Consider the following 16,878-nt stretch of genomic DNA (forward strand, 5'->3'; position numbering starts at 1 on the left):
AACAAGAACATACTTCCTTACAATATCCTAATTGTTTAGAAGAGACAATTTCTTCTTTTTAACCATAGTCTAAATCTGTTGGTCTGGCATGATCTATGCATGCCATTCCCATTTTCTTTCAAGCAAATCTTTATTTGCAATCTGTTGATAAAGGGGCGTTGAAGTAAGTCTGTTTATTTCAACTTGTTGAGTTGCTTAGGGACTTCATCCACTCTCGGTGGACATCGTCCTGGTGAATGAGACATTTTTTACATGCTCAGTCATGGTAATAGAATATTGCATATTGCTCATTATTCTCTGTGGCACTGATACTGATGATCCTTCTTTCAAACACAAAGGATTAAACATTGATTTTTGAACTTGCATCATGATTGGACAAGAAAAGGTCAAACTTGCAGCACACCATCACCTTCTCACACGCACCAAACAACCCCACCGCCTGGTGGCTGAACACTTTAACTCCCCCTCTCACTCCACCAAGTCCTGGGCTTCGTCCACAGCCAAACTCTAGCCGCCTGATGCCTGGAGGAAGAATGCCTCCACCTTGGGACCCTCCAACCACGTGGGATCAATGTCGATTTCACTATCTTCCCTATTTCCCCTCCTCCAACCTTATGCCAGAACCAACAATCGAACTCGGTTCCAGCACCACACTCTCAACTCTGATCTCCAGCATCTGCATTCCTCACTTTCTCCATGCCAACCATGTTCCCAAACTAAACTAGTCCTACCTGTCTGTGCTTGGCTCATATCCCTCCAAACGTGTCTTGTTCACCTACTTATCCAAATGTCTTTTACATGCTGTAACTGTACCCACATCCATCACTATCCACACACGAACGACTCTCTGTGTAAAAATATTGTTCCTCGTGTATTTTTAAAATCTTTCTCTTTTCACCTTAAAAATATGCCCCCAAGACTTGAAATTCCTCACCCTAGGGAAAGAACACCTTATCTATATCCCTCATGATTTAATAAACCTCTATAAGGTCACCCCTTAACCTCCTACATGTTACGGTTGCAGATTGATAGTTACATTAAACTCAGCCTAGCAAGAATGCTATGAATTATTGCAAGGTTTTCATTAGATCTCTCAAAACAGTTCTGGGTCACTTAAGAGCAGTGCGTCCGGTTTGTTGGGAAAGAATACAAATTAAGCCAGAAGCAAGGTCCATGCAGAAAATGACTAGTTAGCTGGAATTTTGAACAGGCAACTGATCTGCATCTGTGCAGTTGGGGATTCAGTGTGAGGCCAAGAGCAGTTGATTGCCTCAATCTTTGCAGAATTCAAATCAAAGGTCAAGGAGTTAGCAGTCAGCTAAGTATTAGAGTCAGGGCTCAGGACAATCCTGGGAGCTGTCTCCTAACAGTAGGTTAAAGTGAGCTTTCCTTGCTTCTTGCAACCAATTTGGAAGTTTGTAACTTCTTTACAGGAATCAATGCACCCTCTTAGAGTCGCAGAGATGCAAAACACTGGAACAGATTCTCCCATCCATCTTGGCCACATCAACCAGATATCTTAACCTAACCTAGTCCCATTAGGCACTTGGGCCACATCCCTCAAAACCCTTCCTATTCATGTACCCTGCTATATGCCATTTAAATGTTGTAACTGTACCAGCCTCCACCACTTCCTCTGGCAGCACATTCCATACATGTGCCACTCTCTGCATGAAACTTTTGCCTCATATGTCCCTTTCAAATCTTTCCCTTTTCACCTTAAACCTATGCCCATCTAGTTTTGGAAAAAAAGATCTTGGCTATTCTCTCTAACTATGCCTCTCATGATTTTATAAACCTCCACAAGGTCTCCCCTCAGCCTCCAATGCTCCAAGGAGAAAACCCTCAACCTATTCAACCTCTCCCTATAGTTCAAGTCCTCCAACCCTGGCAACATGCTTGAAAATCTTTTCTGAATCCTTTAGTCATGACAAAGTCTTCATACAAGTTGCATGTCTCTTTACTTGGTTTGTGAAATCAAATTCGTTGCTACGGTTTTAATAAATCTTGCTACCAAATCCACAGCTGAAATTGAACTTACCACAGATTTAAAATTCTTTTATCTTCATCTGCCATATTATGTCTTCTAAATCTTTTAAATTGCTCTTGTGTAACCTTAAATCTGCTCTATAATATTCCTGTTGCTGTGGCCTCAGTATTAAAAGCCCTTGACTTCATTATTGTAGGCAATCCTTTTTGAACCAACTCATGGTGATGACAATGCCTGCCTTGAGCTAGAAGTGCTGGTTTTTTACTTCTATTCTTCCCATTCTGGTCTTTTGCATCAGTAATTTAATGTTTCTTCTTTCCCTTCACCCAAGAGGATTTTTGAGTTTACTAATGGGGCGCTGAAATTGTGGTTTCTTGCCAAATCTGGAATCAGATTGCCCCACAAGTCCTTCTGTTAAAAGGACGCTGTAACTGTGGAGTTTGACTTTTCTTGATAAAACAAAGAACTGCAGATGCTGGGTGAAAGAGGTGTGATCGCTTTGTGTGTCTGCGTTGAATACACAAGCCTTTGCAATGGCAAAAAAAAACCAGTTTGTTCGGATCAAATGAATGATGGTGTTAATTAAATCAACACAGCTAACCAATCTAATCTGTGGATCAAGGACACAATCTGTTAATTATGGAAATACAACCAGCAGTTCCAAGTTTTATGCAGTCTTCCCAGCTCCACACAATTCTCAGTTGTACTTCAATGTGGCATGATTTTCACATTAGACACTTGTGGAGGGGGGTAACAATTACTTGAACTCCTGTTAAACATTTCACACTGTTTTCATTTCCAAACGTCAAAAGTTAACAAGCAGCAAATCCAAAAATCACTTGTTTTATACCATTATCCAGAGTCAAAACTACCCTCTTTCTTCCTCAAATGATTAATCTTTAAAGAAGGAAACAACAACTTGCATTTATGTAGCACCTTGCTTTCTGCAACCATCGTGGAGGTTTCCAACTTCTACACAGAAATCAATGCACCCCTCCTAAATTAGTTATGGCAATGACTTCATACACAATGCAACATTCTTCACTCAGTTTTTGGAAGTTTTGTTTTCATTCATTCATAGCATGAAACCATCACTGGGCTTGGCCATTTATTGTCCATCCCTAATTGCCCAGAGGGCAGTTAAGAATCAACCATGTTGCTGTGGGCCTGGAGTCACATGTAGGATCAACCAGGTCAGGATGGCAGTTTCCTTCCCTAAAGGGCATTAGTGAATCAGATGGGTTTTTTTCTGAAATTTGATTCATGGTCATCATTAGACTCTTAATTCCAGATTTTTAATTTAAATGATCAAATTCACATTCCACCATCTGCTGGAGCAGGACTGGAACCCAGCTTCCTAGAACATCAGCAGGTTAGTTGTACTAACAGCCTAGCAATAATACCACTAGGCCATCGCCTTCCCTCATTAGACTTGCTGCCAAACCTTGCTGCCAAATCCACAGTTTAAAATGGCTATCCCTTGATCTTACCACAGATTTAAAGTTCTTTTATCTTCTTCTGCCACATTTTGTCTTCTAAATCTTTTAAATTGCTCTTGTGTCGCCTTAAATTGCTCTTGTGTCTCTGCAACATTTTTGTCACTGTGGCCTCAATATAAGCATCACAAAGGAGCATTCCAATGAGTGACACAGAAGCATTTTAATACAAAGTGGGAAGATAAGGCACAGAAGGAGATATCAAGACAGAGCATGGTTAGATAGACTGGTATTAAATAGGAGGGATATGAAAGGTAGAGAGAAGCAGGTGGGTATTCTAGAGCTCGGGGCCTGAAGTAAGATTTAGATCTAGATTTTTTATAATTTAGATTTTTTATTGTCATGTGTACTCAAGTACAAATGTACAGGAGTACAGTACAAATTGCATACAGAGGAACCTTGATTATCCGAACATCAATTATCAGAATTTCGGATTATCCGAACAAGATCGCAAGGTCCCGATGCTTGGCTAAACTGTGCTATCCAAACATTTGATTATCCAAACGTTTGATTATCCGATCAAAATACTCCCGCCCATGTCGTTCAGATAATTGAGGTTCCTCTGTAATGTTGCCTCCCAAGGTGATATTCTAGGTACAAGTGCCTAGATAAAGAATCATAAGAACAAAGTATAAAGAAAAAAACAAAGTTGAAATTAAACATTACAATAACTCATAGTATGAAGTAGAAAAACAAACAAATCTAAAGTCATACATTACAGTCTTTTAAAGAGAAGCCACAGCCAATAAAAGTGAAGCACTCAGTACTTGAGAAGCCATAAATAGAGGAGCACAGGTATCCTGGAGGATTGTAGGGTTGATGGAGATGATAGGAATAGCGAGGGATGAGATCCCGGAGGATTTAGAAAACAAGGTTGGGAATCTTAAAATCCAGAATTCTTCACCAGAGACCAATCGAGGTCAATGACCATAAGGGCCACAATGAAAAGATACTCTCTGCACCTTAATAGCAGACCAGAAGGGTTTACGCTAAGTTTAATTGTGGATGGTGCAGTGTGGGAGACTGGCCTGAAGTACCTTGGAACTGTCAAATGTAGAGGATAACTGAGGCTTGGATGAGGATTTCAGCAGCAGATGAGCAAAGTCAAGCAGTGTTGTCGAAGTGGAAATGGGGGTGTGTGGTTGGGTAGGGGGAGGAGGTGGGATTTTAATCATGGTGCAAAAATAAGACCTGAAGCTCATTTCAAGTGATACCAAGGGCAGAAGGTCTCAGCTAACAGCTTGAGGACTGGCAAGCCTGAGATGTCACCGCTTATTGGGAAGTGACATCACATAATTGCTCAGCAGGAACCCTTGATGACCCCAGGGACAGTATTTTAACCCAGCTGGAAGCCACTAGGTAATCAAAGGCCAATAGGTTCTCATTGCTTGGCAGCTAGAGGGTGGTGAATTCTGCCAGTCATGTGCCCATCAGCCAATGCCAGGATCGCTGAGGGATTTCAGCCATGGATGCATGGTGGTGGTGGTTGGAGTGGGGGGTAGGGGGAGGGGATTGGTGAGTTCAGGGTCAAGGTGGGGACATGGGTCAAGCATGGCCATCATGGGAGGATGGTGGCTTTTAAAGCTAGCCCTTCCCCATCCCAAAAGCAATGCCTGGTGCATCAATCAGTTCCTCAGTGAATGAAAACCCACCATCAACACCAGCCGGAATACACTTTGTTGGAATCCTTCATGGGGAGTCCTCCACCCACTCTTGGGTGGTAAGTCATGACAGGAAAAGAGCCTCAACTGAACATTAATCACTCACGTTTGGGTGTTAATTTGTGGTGGGTGGGAAGACCAGTCACATGTTTGTCAATCAGACACCAAATAGAGAGATGGGCAAAGGTAATAGCCTCCTCATCCATCACTCTCCTGCCTAATGTCACACCCTTCCATAAGCAAACCCATCATATGGAGTTGATCAGCAATCAGCCCTCATGTTGCAAACAGATTGACTTAATCTGAAGCCAGTTGCCCTGGTGAGGGTGAGAATCAGTAGCAAGCGAAGGGAATTTGAAGTCTGGATTGAAAATGATGGCTTCAGTTTTCTCAATATTTAATTGGAGAAGGTTTCTACTCTGCCAGTTTTGGAGGGGGAATAGCCAGTCAGATAATTTAGCGACAGTGGAAGAGTCGAGTAAGGTGGCGAGGAGACAGAGATGGGAATTGTCAACATACCCTTGAGAACTGAATTTGTGCCTTCAGGTGATGTTGCTGAGAGGCTACATGAAGATGCAAACGTTGCTGTGGGCGTGGAGTCACATGTAGGCCAGACCAAGTAAGAAAGGTAGATTTCCTTCCCAAAAAAACATCAATGAACCAGACGGGCTTTTATAATTGGCAATACTTTCATGGACACCATTAAACTCTTAGTCCCAGATCTTTCTTGGTTTCACACTCCATCGCCTGGTACTGCAGGATTTGAACCAAGATCCTCAGAATATTGCGTGCGAGGCAAAATTAACAGTCTGATGGTAATTCTATTGGCCCATCACCTCTCCTTAAAACCTCCAGAGCATATAAAACTCAAAGCCAGACCTTGCTGGCTCAGAGATAGGGATATTACCATGATGCCATAAGAATCCTTCATGACTCATGTCTTTGTTCTTCTGCTCTAATATACGTTTAGTTATCAAAGTAACATTAACATCAGCACTTGCATATTCATATCTCATTATACATGTCCCACAGAGTCTATAATTCACTGGAAGTAACACAAGTATGAAGTTCCCTTCATTCTAAACAGCTTAATTGCATTGTGCATTTGGCAACCTTTGGAGACCTTCCCCGTGGCTATGTGTATTTTAACCTACACTCAACAGCTAAATTCACTGCTTCTTCTGTGTTGGTTTTCAGTTCAGTTCAGAAGGCAGCACTAACTCCAGCCTTCTCTTTTGTGTTGATTGCTCCCCTGATGTCTGACAAAGCCCAAAAGTACCATTTTGTGTACACCTTCAAATTCACTGTCAGCTTCCTTGCTGGCAGACAGTACCAAACTGAAATAGATCTCCCAGGACTAGCCATTACTGTAGATCTCCAGCCCACTACCAGGAGGTTCCTGGAGAGAGGGCAGACCTGCCAAAAACACTGATATAAACCCTAAGGTCACACTGGCAGTGTCAGTATTTTCGTGCACCAAATCCATAGACAAGGAAGATATGAACCCTATCAATAAGTTGCTTCTCTAATAAATTGCTTCATGCAATGCACAGATCTTCACCTGTACCACTCCATCTAATGGCGAGCTTTGATATTAGTAAGGGACAGGAAATGCTTCCACTCCTGAGTATGTAGGACGATCTGAGAAACTGGAAATATTTGTTATCTATGGGAGATTATCTAAAACTGTTTTCGCAAGATTAAATTAGATTAGATTCCCTCCAGTATGGAATCAGGCCCTTCAGCCCAACAAGTCCACACTGGCCATCCGAAGAGTAGCCATTCCCCTACCTTATATTTAGCCCTGACTAATGCACCTCTCACTATGGGCAATTTAGCATGGCCAATTCACCTGACCTGCACATCTTTGGATTGTGGGAGGAAACCAGAGTACCTGGTAGAAACCCATGCAAACAACCAAATTCCACTCACTCGTTGCTGTACACAGATTTACTGCCCATGGATTCACATACTAGCAAGGTCAGCCCCAGGCAAGACATTTTTTTCCATCGATAGCCCTGGCTGATCACATGGTCCTTCACAGTTGATGAATTTCCATCAAAGCTCTATCGCATTTTTCTGTTCTCTGCAGAAGATACGTGCCCCATCCCCAATGGATAATGACGATTTGACATACTGTGTATCTCAGTCTAACTGGTGCACACAGCTGTTTCTGTTCTGCCTGAGCCTCCTCTTGAATGAATGGTCATTACCATTGGCTTACAACAGTCAACGTGTTATCTTCAATAGAAGTTGGTTCCCATTCATTCCTCGCGTATCTTCATTCCCCTGTTCACTGGGGTTAAAGCAACTTGTACTGTTTCAGTCTTTCAAAATGGTTTTGCGTTTGCAAAAGGTTACAACTGCCGATTAAAAATTAAAGCATTTGTATTTGTGAAAGGGTAACACCTTTCAAAAAAGTGCTGACCCATACCCCTCCATTTGTAGACATGAATTAATATGTTATCTGGGAGATGTGTGTGGTGAGAGCTGTGCTTTGTCAAAACACACTATCCAACAGCCATGCATTAAGCAACAACCAAAAAATCCAGATAAAGATTTCTGAACACATCTTGCAGAGTAAACACTTTTAGTCCTGTAATTTAGCTTCTCTAGCTAATGAACAAAATGACCCGTGGTGTAAAGTCTTAATTATTAATTTCAGATAATGGGAAGTGACAGATTTTTCTTAAAGTTTTCCTTAATTAATGGTCCTATCTAAGTAGATTACCTGATGCAAATACTCAATTGGCTGAATTAAGCCATGAACCTTCATTACATTTTACTTGTTGATGCTGAGTCTCACAAAGGAAAGACTCAAGCACTGTGAAATGTTTTAGTCTAAACCATTCAACTCCAATTTTACTTGATAATATACATTTGCTCCTAGTCCACCAATACCATTATTTTAAATTCTCATCCTCGTGAGAACACAGGGGTGGCCTATTCAGCCTCTTAGCCTATTCCACCATTCAATGTGATCACATTGATTTGTGTTTTAAACCCATATATTGGCAGCAAAAACAGCAATTGCTGGAAAAGCTCAGCAGGTCTGGCAGTATCTGTAGAGAGAAATCAGGGTTAATGTTTCAGGTCAGAGCTGAAAATTTGTTGCTGGAAAAGCGCAGCAGGTCAGGCAGCATCCAAGGAGCAGGAGAATCGACGTTTCGGGCGGGTGGCCTATTCAGCCTCTTAGCCTATTCCACCATTCAATGTGATCACATATGCCCGAAACGTCGATTCTCCTGCTCCTTGGATGCTGCCTGACCTGCTGCGCTTTTCCAGCAACACATTTTTAGCTCTGATCTCCAGCATCTGCAACCCTCACTTTCTCCTCTAATGTTTCAGGTCAGGTGACCATTCTTCAGAACTGATGGTAGCTAGGAAAGAATCTTCTGTTTTTATGCAGAAGATAGGGTGGGGGGTGGAGGGAAGGAGCAAACATTCATTGGATAGAGAGCCCAAAGAGAGAGAAGAACAGTTGGACAGCCAAAGGAGTGGATAATGGCCAGCCTATGATAATGAATAGCTATTAATGGGGACTGTTAGTGGCTAATAATGGAGTGTCATAGCAGACCAGGTGATAAAAAGGTAAAAACAAGGACTGCGGATGCTGGAAACCCGAGTCTGGATTAGAGAGGTGCTGGAAAAGCACAGCAGGTCAGGCAGCATCCAAGAAGCAGGAAAATCGACGTTTCGGGCAAAAGCACTTCATCAGGCAGGGAGCCTCCCATGTGATAATAAGGCCTGGTGTGTGGGGGTTGGGGTAAGGACATGGAGGAAGGTGCCTCAAGCCCTGACATTGTTGAACTTGATATTGAATCCAGAGGCTCTTACGTTGGCCTTGGCTCTATAATCCTCAAGGCCTTTTCCAGCAGAAAAATCTCATCCTTCACAGTTTTCAAAATTCATGGGGAGATGGTTTCAGATTTACAATGCACTTGAAGGATCTAACTCTCATTTTAAGATTCTGACCCTTTGTTCTGGACTCCCTCAGGTATCTGCACCCCATCCCACTAACCCAACCCCACCCAAGGAAATTGTTTCCATGATCCCACAGAAGACTTTTAATCATCTCAACACTTCAATTAGAACATCCTTTAATTTTCTACATGTATCAAAGTATAAGCCAATTCTATGCAACTTAGACCTAAAACTTAATCCTTTTAAGCCTGGTATCGGTCTGGTCAGTCTAAAGTCTGCACCCTCTCCAAGACCACCTTAGCTCAGTCTGAATGGCGTCTGAATTCCATCTATTGCTGGAACACAACTTTGCAGTCCTTTGCATTCCAGCTGCCTCACAATTAAGACAAACATTCCGTCAATTTGTCTAATTATTTTTTGTAGCTGTCCGGCGGCATTTAATCATTGCTTTCAAAAGGACCCTAAATTTCTCTGGTCATATACAGTTTGTAGCTTCTCACGGATTAGGGAACACTCTGATCTATTTTTCTTGGGTCCAAAGTCCACACCTTCCACATGGAACTCCATCAACCTCAGTTTTATCCACTCTCCTAATCATTTAACTTCCTTTCGCAATTTTCTACACCTTCCTAGGCAACTCAGAGTAATAGAGTCATACAGTAATACAGCGTGGAAACAGGCTCTTCAGCCTAAAACTGGTCCATGCTGACCATGGTGTCCACTCCATTAGTTCAAATTGTCCACATTTGGTCCCTATCCCTCTAAACTCTTCCCATCATGTACCTATACAATTGTTTTTTAAATGTTATTATTGGACCTACTTCAATTACTTTCTCTGGCAGTTCATTCCATATACGCACCACACTCTGTGTGAAGGAGTTGCCCCTCGGGTCCTTCCTAAATTTTTCCCCTCTCACCTTAAACCTATGCCCTCTAGTATTCAATTCCCCATCCCTGGCAAAAAAAGAACATATGCATTCATCCTATCTATGCCCTTCATGATTTTATACATCTCAATGTACTTAAGGCCATCAATCAGCATACCTTTCTGCATCCAGGTTAGTGTTAGTGCTAAGGTTATGGTTTGGATTATGTAAGTTGTGAAGACCTATGATCACAGTACAGTCCTCTGAGGGGCATTATCTGGTCAAATCCTGCCAATCCAAGCACAGACCCATTATATCTGACTTCTGCCTCCTGCACAATAACAAAAATCTTCCCTCCATCAATGAGTCACCTCCAATTCCATATGACCTTGTTTTAATTTTAAAAATGTTCCCTTAGGTGTAACTTTATCAAATGCCTTTTGAAAATGTGAAGAAAAATATGCATACACATACTGTTGCCTCATATTAGCACCTTTGGACCATTAGCCCTGATTTGAACTCAAGAAAGGCATGAGGGGCCCTTTCTCATCAATTTGGAGCATTTCAGCAATGACAGAGGCTGGATAAGCTCAGTGTATTGAGTGTAACAAGGTTGAGCTCATAGAATGAGTTCCATAATTGCGGCTGTTAGCTTGATCCAATCAGGGAGCCCTGGCTGACAGGTATAAAGAGAAGTGTCAGACATCCTGTTTGCTCTGACAACTGGCTGTGAGCTAGCGACAGATCTAATGTTACAGCCATAGTTTTGGGAGGAAGTCCATGTGATTAATTTAAGAGTTCAGAGGCCTGAGCTACCTTCTTACTGGCAGAGCAAAATTTAGCAAGACAGAAGTTGATGTGGTTAATTTACAATGAAATGAAAATTTAAGCATAATTTAGGGCAATGGATTAGAAGATATGTAATCAGAAATGGATATCTGATATAATATGGTGAAAGTGGGTACTGCAGATGCTGGAGATTAGAGTCAAGATTAGAGTGATGCTGGAAAAGCACAGTGGGTCAGGCAGCATCCGAGGAACAGGAAAACAGATGTTCCGGGCAGGATCCTTTCATCAGATATGAAGGGCTCGTGATGAAGGGCTCCTGCTCAAAACATCGATTTTCCTGCTCCTCGGATGCTGCCTGAAACTGCTGTGCCTTTCCACCATCACTCTAATAGTGTCATAGAGTCATAGAGATGCACAGCACGGAAACAGACCCTTCGGTCCAACCCGTCCATGCCGACCAGATATCCCAACCCAATCTAGTCCCACCTGCCGGCATAATATGTTGAAATGATGGACACACCTGAGCCATTCCTATAAATTCACAGTCAGACAGACAGTGACATAATTTATCTGAAAGCATAACATCCACCCTCCACAAAATGAGAAAAAAACACCTTTTGACATCAACATGTAAGTTGTCAATCATTAGGGGCATTCAGGAAGACACAAGGTGTTCCTTGCCAATTAGAAGAGAGAATCAAAGCAATGGGGCTGATCTTCCTGCTGAAGTATGTTCTCTAAACCATATTAAAGGATGGACTGAACATGCTGAGTCTAATCATCACAATCGAGTAGCGTTCATGCAGCAGTTTCAGGTGACTTAAACTGTGATGCCCATCTAATGATGGATCCCCATCAAATTTTACATCAAGGGAGTAAAATTCTTTGCAGTCATGGTGCACCTCAGTGTATAGATGTGACATTTACACAGCAACTTTGATGCATTCTGAAAGTGAGGACTGCAGGTGCTGGAGATCAGAGTCAAAAAGTGTGGTTCAGGAAAAGCACAATGGGGCAGGCAGCATCCGAGGAGCAGGAGAGTCGACATTTCAGGCATAAGCCCTTGAAGGCACCACATTTTTTGACTGCATTCCGATTGCCCACTTTCCTGCAAAATCCACATGTTGATTCGCATTTTCTCTATTCTTCCTGCCAGAGTGGACAACTTCATACTTTCCCAAATTGTATTCCCCATGTCACTCCTTTGCCCACTGTCCGATCCTATCCATGTCCTTCCACAACTTCAGTACATTCTCAATCATATCTGTCCCTCAAGTTATCATTGTGTCATCTGCAAACTGAGAACCAATGTCCTCAGTTCTTTCATCCAGATCTTTAATATATAACATGAACAGTTGTGGTCCCAACACTGACACCTGCAAGGTTCCATTAGTCGCTGGTTACCATCCTGATAAAGATCCCCTTATCTCCACTCTCCACTGGTGCTGTTGAAGAGCAAAAACCTCTCTGGGGCAGGGAAGTAAAGGGATGGAGCAGAAGGCACAGATTGGGCTTACCCAAGTGCTCTTCAGACCAGGGAAGGCTCTCCACGGCATAGTTTAGTGCTGAAAGCCCAAGAACCAACATTGAATTGCTTCATTAGGATTGTGAGTAGAGTAACAGGAATTGATTTGAGGAGATGTTGAAGAGATAATTTGTGAGGAGCCCTTTGGATGGAAAAAAAACTGAAGCAATGAGGAAGATTTATGAGGTCACAAGAAAAATACGGAAAAGAAAAGGTCTTCATCTTACTTTACGTAATTCCCCAAAGAGATCCAATTCACTGATTCGTTTAACTCTTCATAACCCAAGAGGATTAGCCTCCCTTCATTTCTCCAGTAGTTCTTTCATTAGTTTTTTTTCCCTCTTTCGGGAAAGATATGCAACAAGCTTGAAATCTATCCTGCAATTGTTTGGTCCAACATCCGTCTTTACCTGCTCCAGCAGCTTTAATCAGTCAGAGCTATTTGTTCTATAATCTGTACTGTTCTACATACGCCTCTTTAATCATGCGCTGTCTCATTGTTCATTTGCAAATTGAGGTCTTGTGCCACCTTTGGACAACACTGTGTATGTCTGCACATAATATTCAATTTCCGATATTGGTTATCCTCAGAAAATTGCATTAAATCACTTTGTTTTTGCATCATTTGGAAATAAATCTCGGGCAGATTTTGAAAAGGTTCAGAGAGAGAAAAGTCTCCACACAATATTTACCATCTGATTACAGAGATCATCTACCACATTGGGTATTTGTTAGAACTGATTTATATTCTATGTAAATAAGCTCTGGATCCACACTGTACCTCATCAATGCTGCTCTGGAAGGAGAGTCAAGCTGATGGGTAACTGCTGTTTGGAAATTAATGATACTGTGTGCAGGAGAGGCTACAGATTAAATATGTGGCAAGAGAAATAAAGCAAAAGAAGTAGGCTAAGTCACTGATCCAAAAACCCGGCAGCTTGTAAAAGAACAGAAGACAGCAAGGGCTCAACCCTGCCTTTCAATGATTCATTTTTCAGTCATGAATTTCCTTAAAGCAAGATTCTAATTAAAGACAATTACCCAAAACATGGACCTGGTGTTCTTTCCTTAGGTAACTGAGCTTGAGGTCATGATTTGGAGATGCCGGTGTTGGACTGGAGTGTACAAAGTTAAAAATCACACACCAGGTTATAGTCCAACAAGTTTAATTGGTAGCACTAGCTTTCCGAGCACCGCTCCTTCATCAGCTTGAGGTCATGTTTGAAAGCCCTCTGCACTGATCTACTGCAATGTAATATATATCTGGAATCTGTCTATCTGACTGCAATTTTTATCTTTTAACTTCATTTCTTATTTTCCAACTTATACCATGAATCACTTTAAGGAAATGGAACCTTTCTTTCTTTATTTCTATACTTTGGATCTAAGAATTGTACCTAGGTACTTTGTGCCTAAGGTGGCAGGGTGAGTGGTGACATTGTAAACTTGAGTACATGAGATAAAAATTTAATTCTAATACTGATACATGGTGGGATCTCTCCCATTTCTATACAAAAGGGAATGGAGTGCTTTCCAGGCTTACACAGTATGATACATACTTTGATCACTGCAATTTTGGACAGATGTGCTTGGAGCACATTCTTGTCCAAGCCTCTGCAAAGTAAGTGTCAACACACGTGCTTTAATGGGCTAAAGCCTGGGTTTATAACAGTCCAGACAGGAACTGGGTACCAAATGTTCATTGTTTAAACTGAAATAAGAATTGGAAATATCATTCAATGTGTACCTTGGCTCGATTGACTGTGTTTCTGAGTGAGATGGTTAAAGGTTCATATCTCACTCCAGGGCCTGGGTACATTAGTATGGACAAGAATGTGCTCCAAGCTTGTCTGTCTAAAACTGCAGTGATCAAAGCATGTATCAAACTGTGTAACCCTGGAAAGCACTCCACTCCCTGCTGTATAGAAATGGAAGTGATCCCACAAAAATGCGACAGTGTGGAGACAAAAGCATAGCCACTGTTGGCATGTGCCAATGGTTTCATGATGCTGTTTCAAGGAGAGCAAATTTTCTGGTCTTTTTCAGAACATTTACATCCATCAAATCAAAATGAATTGCTCATTGACTTTCCGCATTACTAAAGTGGCAGGTCTTCAAAAGTACTTCAGTGATGATAATATCATGGTTTAAGCATATGAAAGGCAATGTAAATAAATGCAAGCATTTCTTTTTATATTTGTTTGTGGGATCTTGCTGTGTGCAAACTGGTTGCTACATTTCCTAACATCACAACCATCACTTATGGTCATGATTTGAGATGCCCATCATGGTATACACAGAGAACACAGGGGGCTAACACCTTCAACATATTATCTAGCTAAGCTGAGAATGCAACTTTTTTAAAAAAAGGTTTTGTGATTTACACATGAAGGAAGTGAAACTATTATGCTATTTGAACAGATGAAAGACTCAACAGACAATCAAGGTATTTTTCAATGTATAATTTCAGTTACATCACACTGTAAATTTTTGCTATAAATTCTGTGCCTTAGATTTGTGCCCTCCACAATCACCTGATGAAGGAGCGGTGCTCCGAAAGCTAGTGTGCTTCCAATTAAACCTGTTGGGCTATAACCTGGTGTTGTGTGATTTATCACTTATGGTTGTAGAGTCATAGAGGTATACAACATGGAAACAGACCCTTCGGTCCAACCAGTTCATGCCAACCATAATCCCAAACTAAACTTGTCCCACCTGTTTGCTTCTGGCCCATATCCCTCCAAACATTTCATATTCATGTACTTACCCAAGTGTCTTTTAAATGGTGTAATTGTACCCATATCTACCACTTCCTCTGGAAGTTTATTACAGTCTGGGGTTTGTATTTGGGTGAGGGAGTAGTCTACCTAAATGCTTTTGATTTCCCTCTGTAACTTCACTGGGTGATAGACTGAGGCTCAGAGCAGTGAAACCAAAATGATCAGTGCATTTATAGGCTTTTTCCTGACCTCCTGCTAGTGTCCTGATGGCTGATTAGGGAAGTAGCCTCAGGCGAATTCTCCCACAGAGGTATTTCTGATGGGTACAGTGCCTTCAACTAAGTATCTTCCCTTTCTCTGCTCAATGCAACATCCAACACATGGTTGAGGCATGGAAGCCATGTTCTCTCACAGTCTGTGCTGAGTCATGGCTGCAATTGGCCTTAGTACACCGAGTGAAGATGAAAGAAAATCAGCTACAGTTCACAACGCCACAGACTCCTGCTGGAGTCTCCCTGTATGAATAATGGTCAATATCTGCTACATTTTTGTCCTTCACAGTTGAATAGTTCTGAGTTTCCTCATGAAAAATAGTCAATTGAAGCACTGAAGAGCATGAGTACCTTTGAGATTGTTCCTTGGCGTGACTCAGCAGTTCCAGTAGAAGGTGAGAGACAAACGTAAAGTACCTGCACTATGGAAAGAAGGTCTTGTGGTGCAGGAAGCAGGACTCAAGTCTGCCTCAGATCCAGCACCATTATGTTATGTCATGGTCTGGGACTGGACGCCTACAGAAGGTGCATTCATCATGGGACCATTCATCATTTGCTAATTGGCAAATCCTTCCAATATACCTGATGACAGGTAGTAAGAGCAGGAGGGACTCCTGGTTGACCACGCTCCCTTCAAGTTTTAGCTGCTGTTAGCAAGCTAGTCCTTTTTTGCAGGAGGAGAGAGACAGTGAAACAAATGTATGCATATGCTTTACCTTCTCTGGCGCATCTGGAGACATTGGTAGCCTTCCTCATTTAAGTCTATGATGAAAAATGTCATCTTCCTCGGTGTAATCACAGCTTTTTATGCTTATGTGGGAAGGTGAAGCATCAACAACCAAACACAAGGACAAAGATCATGTGACAAGGTCATGGCTGATCTGATTATGATCGCTATTCCATTCTGTTTATCATGTCGTTTGAGCCCCTTGTCAATCAAAAATCCATTTAACTCAGCTTTGAATATGTTCAAAGACCCAACTACCACTGCTATCTGGGAGAGAGAACTCAGAAGGTGAACAATCTCTGGGACAAATGATCCTCCTCATCTCCAAACTTTGTTCACTGGTTCTTCTCAGGAAGTTTTGTGCCTCAATTAGATCACCTCTCATTCATCCAAACACCAATGGGTACAGGCCTAACCTGCTCAATCTCTTCTGATACGATGACTCTCTCCTCCCAGAATTCAGGCAAAAGTGAGGACTGCAGATGCTGGAGATTAGAGTCAAGGTTAGTGTGGTGCTGGGAAAGCACAGGAAGTCAGGCAGCGTCCGAGGAGCAGAAAAATCAACGTTTTGGGCAAAATGATGAAGAGCTGATGAAGTGCTCCTCTCCAAATGTCGATTGTCCTGCTCCTCGGATGCTTCCTGACCTGCTGCCCTCCCAGAATTCAGTCAAGTGGGTCTTCTCTGAGCTGTTTACAATCCATTCCTCATGTATTGACCTGGATAAGAATGTCTGGATTAGTGGTGCTAAAACAGCACAGCAGTTCAGGCAGTATCCGAGGAACAGGAAAATTGACGTTTCGGGCAAAAGCCCTTCATCAGGAATACAGGCAGAGAGCCTGAAGGGTGGAGAGATAAGTGAGAGGAGGGTGGGGGTGGGGAGAAAGTAGCATAGAGTACAATAGGTGAG

Source organism: Chiloscyllium plagiosum, chromosome 34 (assembly GCF_004010195.1).
Source record: "Chiloscyllium plagiosum isolate BGI_BamShark_2017 chromosome 34, ASM401019v2, whole genome shotgun sequence".
In the NCBI taxonomy this organism is placed as follows: domain Eukaryota; kingdom Metazoa; phylum Chordata; class Chondrichthyes; order Orectolobiformes; family Hemiscylliidae; genus Chiloscyllium; species Chiloscyllium plagiosum.